Source organism: Anser brachyrhynchus, assembly GCF_964034855.1.
Source record: "Anser brachyrhynchus genome assembly, chromosome: 3".
In the NCBI taxonomy this organism is placed as follows: domain Eukaryota; kingdom Metazoa; phylum Chordata; class Aves; order Anseriformes; family Anatidae; genus Anser; species Anser brachyrhynchus.
Genome location: NC_137696.1, coordinates 108,438,772 through 108,461,904, shown reverse-complemented (window position 1 = coordinate 108,461,904; position 23,133 = coordinate 108,438,772). Strand labels below are relative to the sequence as shown.

Sequence of the window (23,133 nt, the reverse complement as noted above, 5' to 3'; positions counted from 1 at the left end):
AAACCAAATATGTTATATCTATAAAAAGGGACAGGTGAGAGAGATACTTCCTGGGAGGTGAAAAAAAAAAAAAAAAAAAAAAAAGAGGGGAGAAGGGGGGACTAGGAAGGCTCAGTAAAAGAGAAAAATAGAGGCGAAAGAAAGTAAATAGTAAAAGGGACAGATAAAGATAAAGGGGAAAAGATAAAAGTGATGGATGAGAGGAAGGAGCTGAAATAATAAGAATGAGAACAAAGGAAAAGAATAAAGAGAAGGAAGCAGAGAGAAGAAAAAAACACACATCTAAATGAATACCTGGAGGTCTTCGTGATTAATATCTTTTACTGAGAATAAATTTCTACTGCACTTAAATAGTACAGTGACTCACCATTTACACTTTTTCACAGGCAGATGCCAAATATCTTTTTTTTTTTTTTAGGGTTAAAATCCATTCTCAGCAGATTATGCTATGATCCAGCCTAAAAATTAATACTTTTCTCCATTTCAATATATAGAAGCAGACATGAAAATGAGTAGAAGGTATCAAATCTGCTCTCAGTTGTACCTGTGTTTTTCAATTTGAATTTCAGATTAATTAAAACCACAGTAATTTTTCACAGGAATAACTAAAGACAGAATTTGTTTGAGGGAATCTACTGAGCTTTATATTTGACTTTGCCCACTAAGAAAGCAAAAACAAAAAAAAAGAAAGGAAAAAAAAAGAATTAATTATATGATATCCATGGCATAGGTATCGGTCATGATCAGTGTATTCAGACTTTATACCCTGAATGTTCTCCGAACAAGTAACACCTTAAACCAGGGAGCAAAACAATAGAACAAGCTTTATTCTGCCCTTTCCTTTTCAGTGGTGCACACAGCAAAGGAGACATAGGAGGAAATCAACTGTAAATGGCATCTTCAGTAATGAAGGAAAGAGCTGGATATCCACAAGTCTGTTTCCTAGGCAACTGAATGGAGGGACAATCAGAATCTCTCAATTGCACCCCATTATAGATATTTTCTACACAGACCAGTAAAAGGAAGAAGAAGGTGATTGGAAAATCTTCAGCAAAAAATACTACTGGAGCACTTTGAAAGCATGGGGGAAGTGAACAGATAACACACAAAATGGCTGCCTGCGTGGAGCTCCTGATTGCAATCATCTTCCGAGCAGTGAGAGGGGGGATGACAGGAAAATCGCCCATTTAAACACTGCATTCCCAGAGGTCCCAGATTTCATTTCCCAGACTCCAGGGATGAGGCTGCACTGACAATTATGCTTCATACGAAATATCTCACAAATGGACTTTGATTCAATGTAGAGAAGGGTTATTCTGAAAATCTACATTGTAAATTCTCTATCTCTGTTATACTTTGGCACCTTACCAACCTAATGGTCCAAGATTTTTAATATGACCTGATGAACCAGAGCTGTTGTTGATCCACTAATATCACTTCTCTGAATAATTTATAGAATGCACAAACTTAGGCAAATGAAATAAGCATATGTTAAGGGAGTTCACTTGTTTCTGTGCTGGGTAATCTCTTAGTACCAAAAGTAGCAGTATATGTTTTATTCAGGAACATACTGGGAAAAAAATAGATATACAAGCGCTTAGAGATAAAAATATTACAAGGTATCAAAGCTAGACAAAAATGTGAATGAATCTAGATGAGCCATATGGCCTTCCTCCATCCTTAAACATTAATTTTAGGATACTAAGTATCACAGTCACCCTGGTCTTCTAAGGAAATGCTGGGGCTATAGACTAGCTAAGGAAAGACAAAGCTGCTTATTACCACGTCTGCTGTCCCTCTTTGGAGGGATTTCTTTTTTGCTCACAGTATTTTTATTTGTTTATTTTACTTTATTTTACTTTATTTTATTTTGTTTTGTTTTATTTTATTTTATTTTGTTTTGTTTTATTTTATTTTATTTTATTTATTTTATTTTATTTTATTTATTTAATTTAATTTAATTTTAATTTAATTTAATTTTATTCTTTCATTTTGTTTTGTTTTGTTTATGTGTTTTTTTATTTTATTTTTTTAGCTCTGAACCGGAGGCCTACTAAACATCAAAGTATTTTGCTGAGGCTGACTACATCAGTCCAAAGTCTTCATTTCAATGCAAATAAACGGATAAGTGCAGTGTATGGACAGGAGTTCCATGCTGCTATCTATCCTGACAACCTTTTCCACATTTGACATGCTTTCAAAGCTAACAAGCAAGAAAACAACAACAATAAAACAGAGAATAACAATGTTTTTGTTTGTTTGTTTTGTTTTTAAGAAAATCAAACACCGGTTCATTCATAAACAAAAACTTTGTAATTCATGATTTGGACTAAAAGCAACAAAATACACCTTTCCCACCACAGCAAAAATTAGTAGAATAAGCACAGGAAAGTCATTGTCAGTTCTGGCAATGTAAACAGGCCCGCAGAATTAAAAGGCAGAGAAGGGAGAGAAATTATATTAGGGAAGGCTTCTGGAAAGTGGGAGGATTCCTCTTTTTTATTCTAAAATTTACATGGTTTATATGGTTGTGCTTATTTCTTGACTGCTCTGATTTCTCACAGAGGTATGGTTTGTTTGGCAAGGGACCAAGTTAAACCTCTTTACCCTCAGCTTGTCTGAGGCTCTTCAGTTGCAGAGGACTTAGACTTTTGGTTCGTTTCCAGGGATGTTTTTATTGCTCTGCAATTGACTCGTCTGCTTTCCTGGGTGGGGTTCGAAGCATTCATGTGTATTAGCAAATTGTTGAGAAGACGGGGGCAGCAAGGGTAGAACACAAATTTGCCAAGGCAGAACATGTTAAAAACATATGCAGGAAGAACTCTGGAGGAATGGAAAGAGATGTTTGGGGAAATTTTTGTATACAAACAGTAGCTATATACATCATTTTGGTACGGGGAGTGGGAAAACTTCCTTGAAAGCATCAATTTTTAGTCACAGCTAGAAATGAATAACAGCTTTAATGAGTGATCTTACATTATTATTTTCTCTAGGATGGCAAATTCACAGGATGAAAGGATGAGTTCTGGCAAAATAACCATCTTCTGAAATGAATAAAAAAAGTTCTGTGGGAAAACTCCCACAGAATATGTGACAAAATATTTCAAAACAGGAGTACTAACTGTAGGATTGTAGCTCAACTGGTGTGCAAAACTTCCACTACTTTCTATCTTTACCACTGAGAAAAACTTATTTCATCTGAAACAGGTGGTAGAAAAACTGACATTTTGGCAGCAGTTCCATCAGCAACAGCATCGTACCCTAAAAATAGATAAAAACAACTGATTGAACCAAAAATGAAGCTCTGCTGCTGCAGGTAGACAGACCTTCTCTTGAGTTCTCTGGAACTGCAAAATCCTCTGTATTTAATTACTGTCTCTCAGTCACTGATATCTTAGTTTCTTTTTCATCTTGTCTAAAAATCCCAAATGTGTTTCTGTTTAACATTTCAGCGTAGTTTGCCAACATTGCCAAGCCAATGTTCATAGAGCTTAGCCATGGTAGTTATATTGCCATGAAAACTGGCCCTTTCCTTATCATGGAGAAGAAAAATCATGCTTAGAGATGCCTTTCAGACCCTAACATTTCAAGTTCTTTTTTGTTATGGCACAAACTGGATGAAACATTGAAAGTGAAGAGAATAACAGCTATCCTTAATAGAGGAGGAAAAAAAAAAAGTGTTTATTTTTGGAAATTAAATAGATGAGAAAACAGTAGTGTATACCCTACACTTATTCATAGAGAAGACTGGTCAAAACCAGCCACTTTTCTGGGAGTGGATGAACTTTTCATAGGATGTCTGCAGAAGCTCAAGGCAGAACAATGTTTGTGGAGATGCATCCAGAGAGCATGTAGGCAGAATAATCCAAAAGCCGCCTAGAGAGTGCTTGCATTGTTTTCCTAAGAGAAAGCCAACAGAGGAAGCTTTTGGGCAGTGAAGAAGCTGGAAAGAAGCTTCAGAATAAAATCAAGAGTTTTCAAATGCTGTTTCTGTTATAAGGGTGAAAAGGGCATTATGTACATTATTCATAAATAGTTTTGCAGCATGCACATCACTGATTATATCATGAAAGACTTCCCATAAAAAAACCTTCCAAGCTCCCTGAAGCTGGCTAGAGCTGTGCTCAAAAGGGATAGTGTTATTAGTACAGCAGGGGATGGACTTGTTCCCAGTGTACCTGGCAGGCATTCGTACAGACACACGATGACATCAGTCGCAGCCAGGACCACACATGTATATTCACATATAGATGTAAGTTTGTTGGACAGCTAATACATACGGTTTATACCCTTCTCCCCCTTAGCTGCAAAGGAATCCAGATATTTTTAAGTGTGGATATGCATATGGACACATATAATAATATTCCTTGTGCAGAAGAAAAGACTTAAATTTTTCAACATGCTCTCCTTATTTCTGGCAGTTTTCCTTTCCCATTGTGCTTACTCACTCTTTCCCTGGAAGACTGAAGGGCCCTCCAGGAACTTTTCCCATTTATAAAGCTTAGATTAACAATCACAAAGTCACAGAGCTTACTCATTCGAGTAAATTGCTGTGAAGTGACTAACTGGAACAGCCAGCTCACATGGTTGCAGTGGTGCACACCTCTCAAGTTGGAAATACCTGGTTAAATAGAACAATTGGAAGACAAAGCCTATGACAAGTAAATATTTACACTGGATAGATTGAAACAATCTTTAGGCTACTTTTTATTCACCCCAAGAATTAAGCATTTATGGACAGTGAGTAAATTCATAACTCTTGCAGATGTCTTGAAGCTGATTTCTAAAATAGAAAAAAAGTGGCTAAATCCTCTGCATAATTTATTACCAATTGTCCATCTAGCTTTTGTTAAAATAGGAACCATGACAAAGACCTTGGAAACCATGATTCATGAATTTTCCAGGAGCAGCCAAGTGCATCATCCTCTGAAAAGAGTATAAAGAAGGAGATCCTACATTTGTCGAAAATTCCTGCATGTGCTTTTCTCCCTACTTTGTATAGAAGTAGTGGTAAAGCAGGAAGTGTTTATGCTGAGAAGACAGTGACTGCCAGTCACCAAATGACTGTCTCGAGTTATGTCAGTCTCATTACTGTATACGACTCTGAGTACCAAAAGAGTGACAGTTGTAACATCACCTCTCCTTTATCAAGTCATAGTTGAGCAATATAGAAATACAGGCTTTGATCACTACTTTTGTTGTTGTTGTTGTTTTGTTTGTTTGATTGTTTTTTCTAATGTTGAAAAAGAATAAGGGAGTGGAAATCATTTAGCTTCACCCAGGATGCCTTTCCAGATACTTCTACATTCCTGTGAAGTTTTAAAAACCAAATAAGACCATACAGAAAGGAGAGTACTGCTCAATATTTCCCATTTCCTATTCTCAAGTAAAACCATGGTGTCCCATTCATCTGTTTTAATTCAGATTTGCCTTTGTACATACATATATATATATATAGAGAGAGAGATACATAGATATAATGTAATGCTTTCATATAGTGATAGAGAGTTAAAGCATTGTCCTTGTGACAAGCCAGCTTGATTTATGTCTCCACAGTTCTCCAGAGATTTTGGAAAGATGACTATATGACACAAATACTGAAATGGACTGTTGATAAAACCTAACTAATGTTTGATTCTGGCACGACTCCAAAATTTAAAAGAAGGTCACGTGGTCTGCTGTCCTCTGACTTCATGACTATGTCTATCTTAGCTACTGCTGCAGGTTTCTAATACAGGTGAGCTCCTTTGGGCTGTACCCTTTGCATATACTTTTGAAACTTTTAAGGAAGTTCAGAAAGCTTACAGCTACCATGACACTGCTGAAACTCCCCCTCAGAGATAGGTAATCATTCCAAACTGCATTTCACTTGCACCTTCCCCCAGCAATTACTCCCTGAGTTATTTCTTCTCCTCTAATTTCTAACTCCTAATCTTCAGAACATGAACATCTTTACAACAGCTGTTATTGTTTCATTTTACAACAGTGAAGTAATAGATTTTAAGTGTCATTATTATGTGTAAGGAAATGGACTTAGATGCTTTATCTATGTATAAAAAATGCATTAATTTTGTCATTCTGCATTCTAATTTTCTCTTTCTACCAGCCCCATTGATTTGCTCTTAATTAATAAGAGAGCTTACTTTCCACTAGCATATTCCACACTGCATGAACTGAGAAACAGTAGAAACGTTTTTAAAAAAATTAGTTTGATTTTCCTTCCTCAATAATTCTTAAGTTCACTTTATATTTTATTCACCTGTATTTCTAGGTGGCTATTTTAATACACGCTATGCACACTTGAACATGCAAAGTGAATACTGCTCCGAATGAAATAAATTGGCAGCTGCTGCTTCTGCATTCAGGGGTTTAGTCTTTTCATTTACACTGAAGTCTCTCCAGCTTGCAGGAAGAGCAGCCACTCGCTCCCAGAGAGGAAGGCCAGCACACACGATGCCATGCGGCTGCGCAGCCCTTGTCAGCACTGCCGCCTGTGCACAGAGCAGCTGCCCAGCAGAGCAGCATTGCCAGTGCCTGCCTTTGGCGTCAGCACACACTGCTGCTCTGTATTTACACAGCTCACGAGGCTGGAACTCTCATGCATCCCTACGTCTTTTGCCAGATGGATGTGCAACAGCTCCAGCAGATCCCAGGGCAGAGCTATTACCCAAACACTGGCAGAATCAGTGCTTTCTCCAGCGAGTGGCAAGACTAATAAAACCAGCCGTCTGCTCAGAGCCCAGCAGGGCAGCTGCTTTTGGTTTGTACACACTAGCTTGCTGTACTACAATGCAAGTCTTCATATTACAGTTATTAAAGTTATCCTGATATTTTATATGAAATCAAGATAAATGCTATTAACTTATTTCACTGTGATCCTTTGCAGAACTGATTTGCTGAAAGTTCATCCAGATCTGGGACGATACCTACGTGATTGCAAACTGTTCCACTGCTTTGTTAGTGATTATACCTCTAAGCCACAGACAAATATAGTCAGGACAGAAATGAAGTATTTGACTAGCTGGAGCCTAGTGTGTCAGAATTGTATAACAGTCTGTAGAAATAGTGCCAGAGCAGGCTTCTGGATGATAAACAAAAAAAAAGAAAAAAAAAAGTGTAGAGTAGTGAATAAAAAGAGTGGCAAATTAACCTTTAAACACAGAACTGAAAATCGTGTACAGAAAATATTACCAGCTGAGAAGCAAAGTCCTCCAACAAGATTGTTTTTTTAATCATGTCAGTTTTTAATTATGGTGCTGCGGAACAAATGCTGTAAAAACAAATCCTGCCTTAGAAGTTACCCATTTTTAAATGCTTCTCCTGAGGATCTTAGTGGATCTGTATCTCATTTGATACGGGTTCCATAACTATATCTAAACCTAATTTCAATCTCTCATACTGATCTTAAAAAGAATGTCTAGAACATAACTATTACTATGCCAGACAAGAGTAAAAGTTTATTTAGGCTAAAGCCATGTATGCAACTACGGTCCATCCTATACATGTTAAAACAAAAGTTACCAAATTGTCATCCCCACATTGTTTATGGTCTGAAAAACTGCGATTGGTGAACTTTAATGGGTTCCTTCAATGATTTGAAAGAGTATGTAATTTACAACTATATTTAGTAAAATATTAATGATACGGGCAATAAAAAACATTCCGTGAGAACAGAAAATTTGGGAACCACTGTTTGGGGTTTATGAGACTGAAAAATCACCTTCCCTAAAGGACAAAGATGTAGCCCTAACTAAATAGATTACCTGCCTTAGAGAAGAAAGCTGAGGTGACCTCCAGAGGTCACTTCCAAGTTAAATCTTTCTGTGATTCAATCTTGTGAATGCAAGAGCTCTACCGTAGAACCTGCCTGACATAGCAGAGCTAAAAGAATATGATCAACGACCAGACTTGTTGGATGCCAAAATAACTGCTGCACAGCTTTGGAAAATGAAACCTACAATATGATTCTCACAGCTGTTTCTAGTGTATGCCTTCCATCAAAAAATAAAAACATAAAAATTACCCACTTGTGTGTACACACCCAGAAAATTCCTGTTCTTGTGTGGCCACCATCACTTCAGTTCTATACAAGAGGCAAGCAAGGGACCCTTCTCTCACCCCCGAGTGCCCCACTGAGAAAAAGCATCAACATCTGCATGCAGTTCCATGAGGCTAAAAAAGATTCCTTGGGGAACCAGACATAAGGAGAAAATTACTAGCTAGATCATTTCATGTAACTGTTTTTATTATTATTATTTTTATTTATTTATTGAAAAGTTTGAAAAGGACTGACTTGAATATTTTTTCTCAAAATCTAGTAACTGGTAAATTTTTGTTTCATTTCATGGTCATTCTCAAACTTGCAGGTCTGTATCAGTTATCTGTGTTTGCAGGTTATGTTTTCAAGCTTTACCTCAAGATATTTCTATATATGTGCTGCAATCAACCATTAGATAAATTATATAGTTTTAAGGGCCTGGTCAAATTTCTAGTGAAAATTCTTGAAAAATGCATTATTTACACAGGTTGATTTACCTGAAGGGTAAGGATTGAAGTGCAGGATCTTCTGGTTTCCTGTTAGTACCACCCTGTACAGAGCATGCAGATCTGTGACTTGGCTGCAGCCTGTGAGGAGCCATTTCTCTTGCACGAGGGTAGTGTCTGCTCCTGAATCTAATGTGACTTGAACACCCCAACCTGGCTGCCACCTGTTCTTTGATTAAAAACTAAAGTATTTCATCTGTTTTGTTTAAATATATGTAACTTTGCAACCCTTTTTTCTCCTTCCTTCCTTCCTTCCTTCCTTCCTTCCTTCCTTCCTTCCTTCCTTCCTTCCTTCCTTCCTTCCTTCCTTCCTTCCTTCCTTCCTTCCTTCCTTCCTTCCTTCCTTCCTTCCTTCCTTCCTTCCTTCCTTCCTTCCTTCCCCTTCCCCTTCCCCTTCCCCTTCCCCTTCCCCTTCCCCTTCCCCTTCCCCTTCCCCTTCCCCTTCCCCTTCCCCTTCCCCTTCCCCTTTTCTTCACTCAGGTCTCACTAGATTGATATTTACTCCATATATAGTTTTCAGTTAGCATATTTATGAAACTAAAACCAGAAAAAAATATGTCTGAATTGATTGCAATCTCAAATAATCTGAACTGGCAGTCATCTCAAATGGAATTATTCAAATCTGTTGTTCACATCCCACTATTCTAGTATAAGGCTATCTTTATAAGACAGGCACTTCTAGATATATTGTATTCTCCCAAACCAGTAACAGGAAACATCAAAAGTGTTTTGTTTGTTTGTTTGTTTTATGCTTGTTTGTTTGTTTCTGCTGCTTTCAGCAAATCTCTGTGGTTTCTCTCTTTCATGGTAGCACAGTACTTTTTCTGTTTTCTTAATCTTTTATTGATTTCAGTGGTAGGAATGATGCCACTGCTATTATTTTTTGTTTCTCTCCAAGACTAAAATGCACATCTATGCTTCATTGATACTGCATTTATTTGTTGAAGTATGTTTTTGTCTTTAAAAAAAAAAATGCTCTAACTGACCTGGAAAATGGAAGACTCCCAATGTAAATCCTAGATGCCAGTCACTAACCTGCAATCACTCTTTCTGAAATTAAATTCTCTGGCTGCCCACTAGACCAAACCATCCCCCAAAGAGTTGGACTCAGAAATCAAGCGATGCCAGAAGGTTAAAGGGAGACATGGTGTGGACTGGTAACACTCACTGTATAGGTAGTGACACTATAGGCTCTACCAACCCTTTTGTTTCCAAACAGTATCGAGACTACCAGTCAGTTTTGCTCCTGCCTCTAATAAAGTCATCGGAATCATTTTATGGATGGATTACTTTACCACGGAAATAAAGCTGTGAGGGAGGATAAAGATATTCTATTTTTCAAAGGACAAAAAGTACTCAACAAAATATTCAGCTTGTGGCCCTTCATTTAGTAATCTGTCGCTCGTAAAAATCAAGGTTGTTAAGTAGGACCAAGGGGTTCGTGTTCAGTGGGACCATTTTGTCTTTGTGGTCCCTCGACTTGCACAGACTGCTTTCCCCCCAGTGCTGTCAATGCTGTGAGCTATGTAAGAATTTGCTGCCTGGCTGTAATCTCTCTTAGACCAAAGCCCCCATGGTAACTTTTAAAATGTTGTTCTCAATAGTCCATGTGTTTTGGTGGCTGATAGTAGTGTAAGTAGTATTGAAAGTGATTACTACAACCCTTCCTCTCCACTAAGGACAAGGCTGGCATGATTTCTTTTCCTCTGACAGTGCCCTTCTTTGCTCACCAAGGGTGGGAGGGAGTGGGGCTTTCTGCAGGCAGAGCACAGAAATGTGTTCCTGCTGAAGAAAATAGGGAGCAACAAAAGAATTTAGCCTGAATCACAGTTCATTTCCTGGCCAGCTCCTGGGGCAACGCTCACATATGCTGCCCTTTATTTAAGGGAGACTTCAGCATTACATGTTAGCCAGTTACTCGGAATGGCAAGATCACAGCCAAAAGTAGTATGAGATAATAACAGGTATCACACACTGCTTGTGGTTTCATAGTATCCCAACTCTGCCAGACTAGTTGGATTATGGGCAGTTTTAAGTTAATAAAACCAATTTGTTTAAAAAGAAATTACCCATTTGGCTCTTGTTGATCATCCAGTTGGTCTTATTTTTCCAAGAGGCAGAGCACATCTGCATCCAATTAGTATATTAGTTGGAGTGCCTCTGCACTGCTACATTACAGTTCCTGTGCGTGGCTTGAAAAAATATGTAGGATGTAAACTTTTCTCTCATCCTGTTGCAAATCAGGAGAGGCTTTAATGGAGACACAGAACCCAGGGGGTGAGGGGAGGAAGAGGGAAAGAAGCAGGGTGGTAAATACCGTCAGCATTAAGCATAGTTCCTTGAGCTCAATGAGCTTTTTTAGTGTTAAAGGTAGATCTTACACTTGGTTTCTGGCACGTCAAAGTAAATACAAAATACCCCCCCACCCCCCACCCCCCACTCCCTGCTTTTTTTTTTTTTTTTTAATGGAACTTAGTTTAGGTTTCTCGTGATTATAAATAGAGCACCATTAGTACAAAGCACAGTCCATTACAGGCTCTGTGCTTGTGTCTGCCTTCTCTTTGTTCCTCCTAATCCTGCTCTGGTAATCAGAGATGTACAAATATCAATTAAAGGTATAATTAATTCAATTTGACTAATGTAATAAACTGCTTCAATGACATTGTTACATTCTGTTGGTTTGTATTTAACCCTCGTATTTATTGTGTAGTTGCTCTCTCTCTTTCCAAACACCATAGCCAGCCTGTGAGTGGCCAATGCAGTAGCTCAGGGCTGAAGGTGGGTTTTGAAAGGTGCTGGTTGTTTCTTAACTGTACTGAAGATGACCAGCATAATAATAACAGAAGTTAAGAGAATTAAAGAATGAAGTGAACTGCAGGCTTCAGAAAGTGTTCAAATGGAGGAGTTTGAAATGATAGGTTATGAGAAAGAGTTAGACAGTCAGCTTCCTTGCTGCATGGGTCTGCTGAATTAGGTAGACATACAGTGTTCCCTTGCTCATCCAAAAAACAGTAAGTTCACATATGAAAGCATGATGCACATGTACACAGACTACATAGAGTATTGTTGACAAAGGTCTAATAAAGACAGCCTCCTTCAGTATGTGTCATACAGAAACTACATCTTTTAGAGTCTCTAACTGAGATATTGTTTTGGGCAAAGGCTGATGTTGCTTAACTTAAATGTTGAATGAAGCACCTATCAGATTTCTTGGCTGTCAGTGTTTGTAGAAGGACATATTTTATCAGGAGTAAAAAACACTGGGAGTATGCATCGAATGTCTGAGACCCCTAGAAATGTGGGGATCAAACGCTTATATAACATGACACTGACTATGCAGTCTGGATATGTATGCAAAAGAAAAGTACCGGAAGATAATGTTGTTTCTGACAAGAGCTGGTGTTACATTTTGGGAGCAATTCAGATGCTTACACATAGGTGTTTTTGCCGTTTTAGATATTGCATGCTATCCAAGAGAGGTCATTCCACACTGGATCATTCCCTTGGTATTTTTTACTATGTTTCAGTTAGTATTGACTAATGAAACTGCTGGTATGGTTACAGGCACAACTCAGCTAAGCCATATATTTTAGGTTAAAAATGACTACCTTGCTTAACATACACAGTCTAGCTCATTCAGATGTTATCACCGTAACCAGAATAGTGATTCATTCTTTAAACCCCAGAAAAGAAGGGTGTAGAAACATCTGTCCCCAGCTGATAAACCCCAGAAAGAATAGATTTATTACTGCTTAGCAGAAGGCCAAGAGAAATACAGGGGTGCACATAGCAGCACATGGCAGCAGAGACAAAGAGCAGGTATTTCTGGTTGGAGATAAATCTGAAGATGGTGATCCTCCTCTGTTGACTGCAGGGTCACAAGAACAAGCTTAAGTTGAAGTCGTTTTAGATGGCTAGCCACATACAGGAACTCCACCACCAAATGAGCACTGCTGTGCTTTAAATAAGAGATATTTGAGAGACCATACAGTTTTAGGATCAGTCTTTAGTTTTAGGATATATATATATATTTATTTATTTATTTTTTCTTCCTTGACTTGAAAGAAGATGATGTGAACACAATAGCTTTAATAGAGCCTGGCATGAGGTGGATGGAGCATCTGCACTCCGCAGAGGTTTGTTCTTCCCAGGGCTAAGCACATGGAGAACCACCATCAAAAGAAGCTGGTCTCCGTCAGGCTGCTCATTCCCAAACAGTTACTGAGCAAGAAAAATGAAACTGAAATCTTGCTCCTTTTTGTGAGATGAATGCCCTGATAAGTGTTGGGAAATGTCTGCAATTTAAAGCTAACAGTTGTCCTTTCTTCTAGTCTTCATAAAGGACTGTGGTGGACAAGGATATTTAAATATTGAATTCCATATCTAACAGAATTGTGTTAATTATTGAGTCATGCATGCCAGAACCTATTAATTGTAGTGGTTTGTTTCTTCCTAAATTAAGGCAATCTGGCAATATAGCATACAACAAAAGTAAACTGGTACCTGTGACTTGTTCTAGGCCTTTCCACAGAAATCCAGCTAACTTATGTCCCTAGGTTCATCTAATGAATTCTAAGAGTCATCATGAAAAAGCAGTAATTTTTCAGCAACAACAACAAAATTCAGTATGTTTTTGACAAATTTTTTAGCAGTCCCTAAGAGATATGAAGTACAAAATATATGGACAACTTTGGTACCTCTCTGCACACTGCTAGCTCTCTTTCCAGCAACTGAAGGAGAAATAAAGGTGCAGAAGAACTATTGGTTCACATCTAGAGCCCTGAGGTACAGGAGTGCGATGCTTCCATCAAATTCCAATATTATATCCCAGATCTAGGGAAAATCTCTCCCAGTCTTATTAATAAAACACACATTGCAAAAATAAATAAATAGGATATTAACTGTCCAAATTTTATCTTATTCTACACAACTTTATTCTGTAGTCTTCCTTCCTAATCACAGGAGACTGCATTGCATTTTTAAAATCTGTCTAACAGGACATTAATAGAAAAATGTAGTTCGTACTTCTACATTTAAAATTTAATATCTTAAAATTGTACTGTATTATTTCTCTTATCTCCTACCTAACTTCAGAGGAATATGTCTAATGAGAAAGGATGGTTTTAATTAGTTCTAATAGTGCTTGGAATTTGTGCATAGTTTTATTAATCGTATATGGAGATTGTATTGAAATTCCCTGGGCACAAAGTAAAATTAGGAAGTAGACACCAAAGGTTAAAAATAAGTAAAAATTGCCTGTGTAGAGGACCTATTTGTTTTCTGCTAACATCGGTGATTTTTCAAGTATGAGCATTTTCCTATTAGTTGAACTACCTGTAAAATAGATGAAATTAAAGAGCAAGCTAACATATTGATTTTCTTGCCCAGTGGTCATCAGAAGGAAAAAAAATGTTATGATAACCCACTGCTGACCACAACACATACCCTTACTGAAAAAAAAAAAAAAAAAGTCTAATCTAGGCTTTCACAATATGTAAGAAAGGAAGGTCTATTTGACCTGGTCAAATACCTTCTTTATATCTAAGACACAGATCAGTGAATTTAACTGCATCAATGTGGACAAATGGATTTCATTACATTTTGCTTTCATCATTATCAAGAAAGTTTCACCTTTTAATAAAAACACTGTGATCTCATTTTATTATTTCCAGGAGCTACTCCTTTTCTAGTGGCCAAATTTGGGGGCAGAATTTGAAATCTGCTTTTAAGTGAAAAATTTGGCTAAGGTATCTAGCTACACAAAATGTTTACAATGTTCATATACCCTGGGCTGCCTGGCTGTTCTCTAGAAGAAATTTTCATTATTTGTCTATTTTATTTCTGCCTACAGATGCTCTGAGTGGTAGAGTGTTATGATAGTCTGAAGAAAAGATCTTTAGGAAGTGCAGTACATGCAACATGACTTTGAGGGGTATTATAGCTTTTATTTATGAAGGATATTGTTCAAAATCTGGACCTTTATGATATTTTTTTTTTAATGTAAAGACACTTAAAAGTAAAAGTCAGAATTATTTTCTTTCTTGGTGACTTCTTTATCTGACTGTAGAACATTCATATATACCATCCATACTGCTCTGCTCTTTAGCAGGGTTGACTACAACTATTGTGGATGTTATTGTTGCTGTTGTTCTTATCAACAAAGGCTATAACCCAGGACTCCCTAATAAGTACAAGCACTACAGAAGTTTACAGTTATTTACATACTCCTTGAATTTATTATTGTATGACACAAAATAGAACTGACCAAACTTCTTCTCATAGTCAAGTAATTACACTAATCTTTTAGAAAACAAAACATATGTATTAAAATCACTGGTAGAACTGAATGTGAGTCTTAGGTGGGTGTAGCTGGGGGAACGCATCCCATCTTTTTTCTGTCAGTGCCCTGTGTAAGTGATGGAGTTGCCTATTGCCAAGGGCTTTGGGGAAAAAAAAAAAAAAAAAAAAAAGTTTTGCTGTCACTCAGAATTACTCAAGTATTTGCTTGTTTGGTTTTACTGGCAAAATAGCAAGAAGGGTAAAATCATAAAAATCTCCAGAAATGGATAAAACTGTTTGCCCTGCTTCTAGAGTATTACAGGGTGTCCCAGCTGGGCAAGTGGGTAACTTAGACCTGATGGTTTGTTGCAACATAACAATATCAGGAACGTCACATAAATCAGTCGAGTTGACTCTGACGAGTCTGACAGCAAATTGATACTTTATCACAATTTCACCATCTGTTTTCTGAAGAGCCAGTATATAATACAACCGCCTTATTGCTGACTTTACCAGCAATTCTACAGTCATTTTCATGAATTCTTGGGGTAATATTTCAGCTACTATTTTCCTGAAGAGTTAGTGTTATATGCATTGTAAACCAGAAATGTTCTTGATTTCATGATCTATATGGAGATATGAGTTCTTTCATGACTATGTACAAACCTACTAACCTATGTTCTTGCATGTCTTTGAGCTTTGCTGCAGAAAGTATTTTGTTTCTGAGTAAGAAAGTCATGGAGTTAGGAAAGTGTTTACACTTTCAGATGGCATTACAGTTCATCTTTCCAAAGGAGAACAAATTCACGGAAGATTCTACCTTCTTCAGGATGATATTTTTGTGCAGCTTGAATATTGTTTTTCAGAAAAATAACAAACCAGTGTTTCTTCTCAGTCTTTAGAGATTCTTCAAAAACATCTAGGAAAAAGCCTGGGGAACCCTTTTTTTCATTCTTGAGGCCAATGTATAAAATCAAAACTTTTGGGGTGAAATTTCTTTATTTTCTTAGTTTAACAAGCACCTTGTAACTCTTCAAATGCACTCAGCAAAAGTATAAACTATTTGATCCACTCTGAAGTCTATGACTTGCTTCAGCTTAAAAAGGAAGGGAAAGACACATACAGAAAGAACATCACCCGTCATTCATCTGTCAATGTAAATCAACCTGTGTGCCCACCATAACAAGGAAGTAATAAATAAATTAAACATTACAATCTTCAAAAGTTGCTGACAGAATCATCTTGAAAACAAAATTCAGAAACTGGCATTTTTATATTCAGGGACCTGTTACAAAGAAAGTTTCTCCTTTGAAACCTTTGCATTGATTTTCCCTCCTGAGGGCCCAACAAAGGAGGTTACTTTGGTGCTTAGGTATTTGTACCGCTTTTGCCTTCGTATTATTCAACCAGAAAATGGTTCTCCTTTCCAAACCAATGGTTAACCACCAGTTCTTCATTCAAACTACCCAGTGCTTTCTGATTTACTGTTATCAACTATTGATGATTTGTGTTTGTTTTCATAGGAAGTCCTTGTTTATTCAACCGTTATATTAGGATCTCATCCTGTTGAAATTAGGAAGTTTAAAGGTGTGGTTTTTTGTGTGTTTTCTTTTGTTGTTGTTTATTTGTTTTGGTTTTTAGGATTTAGGAGAGTTCTAACCTAACTTTAAGCTCATTATCTCTAAGAACTCAAGTGTTTAGGAGTAGACATACATTCAAGAACTATATTGATTCCTGGTAATAAAGCCTACAACGCTTTGTGGTTGACACCAGGATCTTAACATGATATAATAACATCATCATGACTGTGGAAAAGAGCTCTAGAGCAGTATCAGATTTCAGTTTTGAATTCTACCCAAGGTTACCCTGGACAAAGTATGACACCTTAATTTCTCCTACCTTTCAATGAGAATTAAGATTATATATACATATGTATATAATGTGTAAATTACTTTGATTTGTAATTAAATCAATAACACTGATTAATACTCTATTGTATTGAGTAGAAGCAAATCTGTTAAAATTATTTGTCTTTGAGACTAAAATGTTAGTGAGTTGTTCCTTACATTTTTTCGTATACCATCTATCATTGATAAGACATAGTTATACAAAGATAAGATTATATGTAGATGATAAAGAATATTACAAATATAGACAATAATTAAAACTGGCATTTTGCAGAAATTTAAACTATGGTTATCACTATGGAATTTAGCAGCAAGGAATAGATGTATCCATTTATAAATACTTGAGGCCATCAAATACTTCAGTCAATCTTGAGTCACATACCAAATCTTGAAACATTATCTTTACACATTACAACCAAAGTCACAATTGAAGTTGATAACATCCTGCTAGATAAAAAGTTGGGAAAAAATATTATTATTTTTATTATTATTATTATTGTTATTATTATTATTTATTTAGTGAGATCTGCTTTTCAGGAATCTAATTCAAAGAGAAGTGGACATTTGAAATATACCCTTCCACACCCTTGTTGCTATAATTACTGTAGATTGAATTAGAACTTCAATCTTATCAAAACACTCACAGCAGCTCCTGTTGTGCTATGAACATTGGAAAAAGTTACCACACAATCGTTGCATCTTGACAGGAATATTAAAAATAAATCTGTTCTTTCAGTCATATATGACCTTGATACTGAACAATGAAAATGTGCAAAATGACTGATCAGAATATCACTGTGTTGTCATCTGGCAATACCTGAGGTACAGAGCAGTATTTCTATCTAGGTATAAAGTGTTTTTTAACTACTTCTGAATCTAATGGGTAATATTTGCCCCTGAAAGTTTGATATGTCAGCAAATATATGGCTGACAATGAAAACACAGTGTTACTGATTCTATGACACTGGTCAAAACACTACTTAGAGGAGGCAGAGGTAAAGAGAAAACTTTTTAAGAAAAGTCAGAAATTCTTTACCACTGCTACTGAAAAGAGGACAAGACCCCACTTCAGAAAGAGAAGTAGAGAACGTATGTCATTGTGATTACAGGTATTGACAAAGGTGGAGAAAACCACACTCCATAGCATGTGAGGTGGATACTGGGCTTGGTTTCATGTAAAAAAGACAGTATCAACAGCAGAAGGAAAATGAAATCCCTTTATTGTTTCAAATGTTGATGTTGGGTATCTCTCCCACATTGTATACTGTGTTATTTTCTTCCTCTTTGATCTTGATTCAGCTTCTGTTAAAGATAACAGAAACCAATGAAAACTGGATCAGGCCGTGGTGGATAGTAGGGTGTTATTAGCACCAAATTTTCTCCTTCATTTGCAGCTCCCATCATTTGTATACTGAATGTTTCCTTGTCGCTTTGTAATTTAAGGGCTCCCGTCTGTTAATTTGTTCCCCAGATGCTGTTTCAGGATGCTATTGCTGTTGCAAACAGCCTGTCATTTCAAAGATGCTCAGACTTCATTTTGGCATTTGAGGAGCTGGAGGAGCCTCTGGAAGCTGTGGAGGTTCACAAACAGAAGAGAGCCTGAGGGCAGGGAGTGTGGTTTCTGGGCAAGCTGGAGGCAGTCAAAGGATGTGGTTTTGTGGATGGAAAAGAAGCTGGATGGAGCTCAGGAGATGGTCCTTCATAAAGAGCTCTGACAAAACCCAGAGCTGTGGCTATTGATAGTGCTCTAGTTTTGATGCTGTTGCAAACTTAGGCATAGCATTGCTGGTTTTGTACCAAAAGAATTGCTTAGTAAAAGAGAAAGAGGAAGCAATAGCAGAGAGATATTTTCATAAATAATGAACGTGATAAATTGGCCCAAATTATCTCTGAAGAAACTTAGGCTTTCTAGGATCTCAGTAAGCTTAGCTAAATCACTGTTTCAAATTTGTGTTGTAATAAAAGCACCAAATAAAACAGATCTTATGAAACTGCAGTAGAACTTACAAGATAGAAAACTCACAGATGTCTCAAAATACTGTATCAGTTTGCTTTAACTAGCTCTTTCAGCAACAGGATAATTTTTCTGAGCCTTAGATAAAGCAATAAACATACACACACACTTTTTTTTTCTTTTAATATGTTAAAGCTGCCTGGCTATCTTTAAAATCTGTTTTAAATATTCAGTTTCAACAATAGAGTAACATATTTTCTTTAGAGAAGACATGGCACTTACAAAAAGAAATGAAAGCAGTAAAAAATGAACAGCATTTGTAATGTCCACCCTTGGTCATTCACATTAAATTGTATGTATGTGTATTAGAATCAATTAAATGAAATCATGCCTTCCTTCCAATGCAGAAAAGAATTAAGTAATACATTAAAAGTAGATAACCTTGTTTACCTCCTACTCAACCTTTCTTCATCATTCTTAATAGCAAACATCTAGCTATTGATTAGTTCATTTTAAATGCTACTAAGGTAAATGCCATGCTGCTTTGAACTGATGAAAGTATTGAACAGAGACAAATCATAGTAATTGTGGCATGTTGAGGAATGCAGATCACAGGACAACCAGATACACACACACACACACACACAAAGCCAAATGTAACCTTTTCTTTCATGTAAAATCTTAGAAAGGAAAGAAAATGCATGATAAGGCAGTCAGAGAAGTTTAACTTAACTGAAGGCAGATCCTTCTCATCTCCTTCATTCTGCCTTTGTAGTAGGGACTGCAACTTCATTCTAAATCAATACATTTTCTCAGGCAACATGATTCCATCATAAATCATCATTTGCACAATGTGTTTCTGCTAATAAATCTGCAGCTAGAAGGGATAAGAAGAAAACTGGTTAACAATAAACTGTGCTGTTAAACTAGGGCAGAAGCAATATAAAACACAAGGTTATTATTGACACCTGTACCTACAATATACTCTCTATCTATGTCAACTGTTGCGGAATTAAATGAACTTTCTCCTGTAAATAGCTGTCTGTAAAGTCTAAGTTGATGCTCAAGATGGTAAAAATGCTGAACCAAAACTATTCATGAAGAGATGAGGTTTAATGTATATAATTTAGCTGCAAACCTGGCCAAGTGCATCTCGAGCAGATTTTCAACAGCTTCTCATAGCAAGGCAAAATTTGACACAAATACATATTTTGTGGCTTGGATGTAAACCTAAGGAACTTATTACCCAATAGACTAAAAATTTCCTTTGAAACCTCAAGTGCATGTTCAATGTAATCAGTTATAAAACTAAAAACACCAAACTAAGTAAAATAAAGGCTAGACTAACTGATGATAATATAAACTATTGATAGTTTACAGAGTCTGGAAGCCTAGGGGGTTATATGCTTCTATCCTGTACAGAAACAGTGTTTCTAAATCTGTATTGTCATTCCCCACCCCCCACCCCCACGAATTAGGAATCTAAGTTAGAATTGTTAAATTCTAACTTAGGAAGAAGCTTTCAAAACCACAAGTGAAAATCATATTCCACTGCTTTTTAATGACAGCTGAACTCCAAATTGCTGGCAAACACATGTAGAAATCTGTGCCATTATTACAGGATGGCTTGAAAGCCCAGAAAATGGGAAGAAGTAGGTACAAGTCCTTAGACTACACTAACTCCTCTTTTGGCCTTTGAAAACCCGCTTTGTGAGTTTATATGTCCCAAACAACTTTGCTGCATGTCTCCTCTCCAAAATAAATTCCCTTTTTGACACCTTCCTTCCTGATTATTACCACCCTCACACACTTTACTGCTTCCAGAACTGAAAGCAAAATTATGTATCAGCCACGTACTCTGAAGCAGAAAACATAGCTTCTAAATAAACGGGTCAATTTTCCAAAGGGTTCAGCATCTTTCAGCCCTAAATTAGTAGAGGCATTTCTTGCCTATGAATCTGAATGAAGACTTGGGAAGAAGTTGTATTTTATTTAAATCTCAGAGAAAAAAAAAAGAAAAAAAAAGTCCTCTGTCATGGTCTTTTGATCTGCCAGTTATATAATACATTAGAAAGAAGGTATTGCTTAAGACAAGACCAGATTCCACCAAATTTACCCATCTAGGGAAATGGTAATGCACAAGTAAACAGAACACATTCAGCTTTCTTCATTAAGACTTCTACAGCAGTCAGTCAGTGAGCAAAACTTCTAGATTTATTTATTAGTGTTAACATATCTATTCAGTACATTTCTGTTTTGTTCAAACATTAGGAAAACATTCATACTTTTGTGCCTACTGTCATTGTGTCTGCCTGAAAATTCTCTGTGTGGAGGGAATTCAGGGCAGCCCCTATAAACACTTTCTTTTTCCTTATTCAGGAACCGAACAACAAAAGTCCAGTCCTGGGCCAAATATTGTCTTCACTTGATAAATTTGTTAATCACCTCTCACATCTTGTTGATTCAGTGTCAATCAAAGGCAATACTACTGCTCACTTACTTGAAGCTGAATTGTAGCTTTAAGCGTATGCGTAAGTGCTTTTTTGGACCAATGCCAGGGTTTCTTGGGATCTTGCCATGTCAGGCCCCTGGTGAATACATTTTTCTCACGTGAGACATATTTCCAGGCTCAGACTTGCATCTTTCAGCATGCTGACAGCTAAACGTCTCAGGGCATAGGTGAGAGGGGGCTCCCCTGTTCAGAGCACCCTTGACTTCTTCTCATGCTCAATGCTGTGACGGAGCCTACAGATATTGCAGGATTACGTGGTCAGTAAGATGGAAGAATCTACCTCCAAGGGAATACAACTGTCTATGTTACTGCTCAATATCTTACACATGCAAAAGAAAATGTATTTAAGCACTGAGAGGAAGAAGCTAGGCATGGGAATACTCAAATGAAGAAAAAATTGTGAAATGTACTTTGATGAAAAAATCTAAAAAAATATGGGCAATAAAATTTACTAATCTAATATTGGGTTAAATCTTATCCCTATACTCAGATTATCCTACTGTGTCTCTTTAGGCAATAAATTACAAAATTATCAATTATCGACAACCTTTTGGATTTTGCCTCATGTTTTCAAATTGTTTTTGAAAGTCTGGCAGCTTTGCCTGATCTTCTGAGAAAAAATGCTCTGGTCACTTTCACACCCTACATGCAGTGAAGATTCGATGCCCTGGCTGCACCAGACTCACAGTGCATACAGTATACAGTTGCCAGAAAGTCTGATATACCCTGGAGTTGACCTGCACATGCTCCTGAGAGACATTCAGGACACGGGGGATTGATTTAGTGTTGTGTCCAAACATTTAGTCATGTCAGGTATTCCCAGCCACCAGCCCTTTATGTTTTGGGAATTGCATATAGGGGCAATGCTGTGTAAATCTGTATAAATAATGGAAGGGACAATTAGATCTCAGATTTCAGATCTAGGCCCTGTGGAACAGGGACTTTGAGCTCCTGGTAAAATATTCTTTCATGTATATATATAGCTTTAACGCAATCTGCATTCTTAAAGCTGTTTGAAATGAAGAAAGCTTGGGGGATTGCCTTTGGTCCTGAGTCCTAGGGAATGGGTAGTGCAAGGCATCCATTCTGCTGGTGAAAGAAAAGCCTAACCTAGTAACCACCTGAGGCATGAATGTCATATTTTCTTGGAGAAAAGGCCCATGTTACATGAAAAATGCAGGAGAAAAGGCTTTGGGGGTTGAATGATTACTGAAGAAAAGGAGTATAAATATCTTGTCAACTATTCCCCTCCTAGTATGTTCAACTTTTAGTCAAAATGGTATATTCTCTAAAACATTTAAACTACTTTCTCTAGGCTGAAAGAATGACAGTTTACTAATAATTCACTAATTAAGAGACAAGAATGTGATTGCAATACCTTATGGAAATAGCACTTATTTTCAGAAAAGAAAAAAAAAAAAAGTCAGTATGACTAAGACAGTGGTATTTCTTACAGTTTATGAAGATAAATTTATGCAAATATTGGCTGTAATCTTCTTTAAAAATGTAAAGTGTATATTAAGTTTCTTTGTCTACTAGTATGTAGGCTTTTTTTTCAAGCCAAATGTCTTCACTGTGCTCTGGGCTCATAGGGCTCCCAGTTTATTCTGCTTTCTCATGAAGATCTAACAGTGTTAGAGTGTCTGGAATGAACCATAATTCTTTACAATACAAGACAGAAAATATCATGAGAGGGCTCAGGAGCTTGGAAAAATAACACCTCACAATAATCTCTCTCTATTTTATTTTTAATTGACAAAATTATAATCTTAATTACAGTGATGTCTTAATTACAGTGCATGGCTTTACATATGACAAAAACAAGGAGCAGAATACAGAATATTTTATTTTCAAGGTTGCAAAATTCACTACCTTCAATGTACTGATGTAAAGGTATAAAAAATGTGTTGTAAATGCATCTAAGTGTTTATGGAGCC

At 36.8% G+C, this 23,133-nt stretch overlaps 1 long non-coding RNA gene across 1 annotated transcript; it reads left to right on the top strand.

The window, feature by feature from the left end:
- The first annotated feature begins 1,745 nt into the window (after nt 1-1,745).
- LOC308193287 lies at nt 1,746-23,125 on the top strand. The gene is made up of 3 exons (XR_013949522.1): nt 1,746-5,737; nt 16,347-16,410; nt 18,202-23,125. It is a non-coding gene; the product is annotated as an uncharacterized lncRNA (long non-coding RNA).
- Nucleotides 23,126-23,133: the final 8 nt, after the last annotated feature.